Source organism: Sycon ciliatum, chromosome 4 (assembly GCF_964019385.1).
Source record: "Sycon ciliatum chromosome 4, ocSycCili1.1, whole genome shotgun sequence".
Lineage (NCBI taxonomy): Eukaryota > Metazoa > Porifera > Calcarea > Leucosolenida > Sycettidae > Sycon > Sycon ciliatum.
Window position 1 is genome coordinate 40,219,677 of NC_088646.1, and position 3,768 is coordinate 40,223,444.

Below are 3,768 nucleotides of genomic sequence, written 5' to 3' on the forward strand. Positions count from 1 at the left end.
GTACATGTGGACAACTGCGAGGAGGCCCCTTTCGGTACCCCTGACGGGAAGGAGAACTGCTAGAAGTCGACGAAGTCGAACGAGGAGGTCCCTTTTCCGTACCCCATACTGCAAAGTGCCATTGATGGATACCTTTTGCACCTAGACATTTGCGAAAGTCGTGAACGATCCCTCGATTTCTGATAGTGCACCTTGCATGCCCCACGGCCCTCTACCTGAATACTCATTAGCTCAGTTTTCATCAGTCAGTGTTCCGGAAGTGCAATACTACATCCAACGCATGAAAAGCCGTAAAGCCACCGGACCAGACAATGTTCCAGTTGCTGCTTACAAGTTAATCAACGATGAGATCGCTCCCTCACTATCCAAGTTGTTATCTGAATCTCTGACGTCTGGTGAATTCCCAGCTCCGTACAAGTCAGCCCATGTTCGCCCCATCCACAAGCGCGGTGATAGGTCGGTCTCCTCCAACTACAGACCAATATCACTGCTCCCCCATATGTCAAAGTTACTTGAGCACATAGTGCATGATCAACTCATACGCTACATCCAGAATGCACCACCCGCACTGCAACATCTCCCTGCAGAGCAATTCGCCTACCGCAGAGGCCACTCCTGCGAAGACTTGCTGACTTGTGTTACCAACGATTGGATGCTTGCCTTGGACAAGGGTGACTACGTAGTGGCTGCCTTCCTTGATATGTCAAAGGCCTTTGACACTGTCAACCACAACATGTTACTTCAAGAACTACTTGAGATTGGTATTGGCGGAGTCGCTCTGCAATGGTTTCACAGCTACCTTACAAACAGACAACAGTGCGTGGTCACTAAGACTCGGGCAACCATACACAAGCAACAGAGGCGTTCCACAAGGCTCTGTTTTAGGGCCGTTTCTATTTAACTTGTCCGTGAGGAAACTCCCCGCTGTGCCCAAACACTGCAAAGCCCGTCAATACGCAGATGATGTGTCTTTATACAGGGCGGGGAAGAATGTCCAGAACTTATGCAAAGACCTCACAGAGGACATCATCAAAGTAAAGGAATTCTTGGCAACGAGAGGTCTTATGTTGAACTCCTCGAAAACCCAGCTTGTTGTGTTCAGGCCAAAGTCGAAACCTCTTGACCCCGATGTCAACGTTCAGATTGAAGATGTCACCATCACCCCTAGTGCACACGTGAAATACCTCGGTATAGTTCTTGACGAACATCTCTCCTTTGGAGTTCACATTGCACAATTAGAACGTAAAATAGGCTGTAAGTTAGGAATGTTTAGAAAGGTCCGAGACCATTTAACGATCGATGCTAAGAGGGCTTTCTACATCTGTTCCATTCAGTCCATACTTGAGTATGGGTCTAATTCCTTTGCTCACTGCCTTTCTGCCTCCCTCCATGACCGTGTTGTCCGACTTAGTAATAGAGCGCTGCGTATTGTATTTTGCATGCCCCGCCTATCTGATGTCTCCCTTGTTCTTGCCCGCTACCATATCATTCCCTTGTCTGTCAGGTACCAATTCAAGCTGTACGTTCTAACGTACCGTGCGCTTCATGATCTGGCTAGTGTCTTTGTTGCTAACTGTTTCTGTCTCCGCTCTAATTCTACCTGCACTAGTTCTCGCACCCGCTCTCAAGTGTCCTCTTCCCTTGCTCTTCCGACAGCCAAACGTCGCTATGGTTTATTTTCTGTCACTTTCCTTGGCTCTGACCGCTGGAATGCCCTCCCAGCGGAGGTCCGCTCAAGTTCTTCCTTGCATACCTTCCGTAATTCTGTTCTTCATTTTTTAGGGTACCCTGTCAAAAGGCCTTAGGCCTGTGGGGATTGCCCTATCAAAAATTTAATAATAATAATAATAATAATAATAACATGTAAGCACAAGGAATCGGCAACCCTCTAATCAAGAGTACTGTACATAACCTACTCTTGCTTTTAAAGTGCACGTGCATGTATCTTGCGAAAGAATTATAATAATTATACACTCTCTCTTGTGTAATAATTATAACTATCATTTTGCTAGCAGATCACGACCCAGGACATACGGCAGACTACAACATGATGGTGTAGTGAGTGCGAGCAGTGGAGATATGAGATACATAATGCGCAGGCTAGTTTGTGTGTTTCTGAACATTCAAGCGATATGCCGATGCTACCACAGTGCCCGTATGATTATGCCATTGCACGATAATCGGGGTCTACCATCCACTGATGATGCTGTTGAGTGGTGTCTGACGATGATCGCCTACTGCCAGTACTGGTGCGTGAAACCCAGTCCCAGAGCCACAATGCTTTCTCTCTCTCCTCGCCTTCTTCTTGTCGCGTAGCTTTCGGGGCGGTCCGATCGTTAGAACAGGCCGCAGACGGAGCGACTGAGTATGCTAGCACAACTACATGTAGCGGCATGAGCTACTATAGTAACTATTACAAGTATAATTATTACTAGATCTACATGTATGAAGAAACAAGACCCTTGCGATCAGCTGCATGACATTGTGTGACAGCAGATGTTAGCATCCGGAATTTCCCAAGCAGAACATCCAGGTCACAGCCAATGCCTGTAGCACAATCACGACAAAGCCTGAAACTACGCGTGCGCCCATCATCTGTCCAGAGTTTTGACCGCAGAATGCCGGTGATCACTGGGTCCGTGTGTGTGCGTGTGTGTGTGTGTGTGTGTGTGTGTGTATGTGTGTGTGTGTGTGTGTGTGTATGTGTGTGTGTGTGTCCCATATGGTGCAGTGGTATGTGCAGCGATTTCCAATCGATAGGTTGCGGGTTCGAGTCCCGACGATTATGGTCACACACGTCTTTCTTCTCTTTCTCAGACTCTTCCTGACTTTTCTTTCATTCTCCTGGGTGGTTACCAACAGCCAGTGCATGCCGGAGTATGTGGTGTGATGTGTGTGCGGGAAAAAAAATGAATAGACCAAAAATAGGGATTCACTGGCCAGAAAAATCACTTCAAATAGCTGTATGGTGTAGACCAGGCTGAATAGTGACGGTCAATTCTTCAGCCTTGCAAGCTGTTGAATGGTGCAATCCCAGCACAAGTTGCTATGGCTTCTGCCGTAGCATTGCCAGGGCCGGCGGAACCGGTCAGGCTGGTCCGGCCATGGCCGGACCACTTTCCCAGCTGGATGGTCCATGTGATTCGTGCAAAACCGGTGTAAAAAAACCCAGAGGTACATGACTCGACTGCCGACGTGTGATGTGCTTCGAAGTAGCTCAGGACTCCGTGACCGGCACTGTATGGCTGATATGGATCAAAAAAAAGTTGTGTTTGTGTTCTTTTACTATAATTTTCTGCATTTTCTGGAGGCTTAGAGATGCCCAAATTCGCTCTATTTCACGTAAATTTTAAATATTTCTCCCGGGGGAGGTCCCCCGGACCCCCCCCCCCCCTCAAAGGTCCGCCGGACCACTCCCAAACTCCTTCCTCCGGCCCTGATTGCTATCATCGCCTCCGGCGATGGGCGTCAAAGGTCAAAGGTCAAGGTGTGTGTGTGTGTGTGTGTGTGTGTGTGTGTGTGTGTGTGTGTGTGTGTGTGTGTGTGTGTGTGTGTGTGTGCCCACACCATTGTCACGCATGGTGCAGCAGAGACGGTTGGAGTGGCTTGGGCACCTGGCTCGTCTTGATGACACCCGAGTACCGAAGCAGTTGCTGTTTGCCTGTCTCCCTCAGTCCCGGCCATTCTGTGGACCTCGTCACGCAAGGCGTCGCTGGAAAGACACCATCCACACGGACCTATCCGTGGCTGGAGTGCGTAACTGGTTTG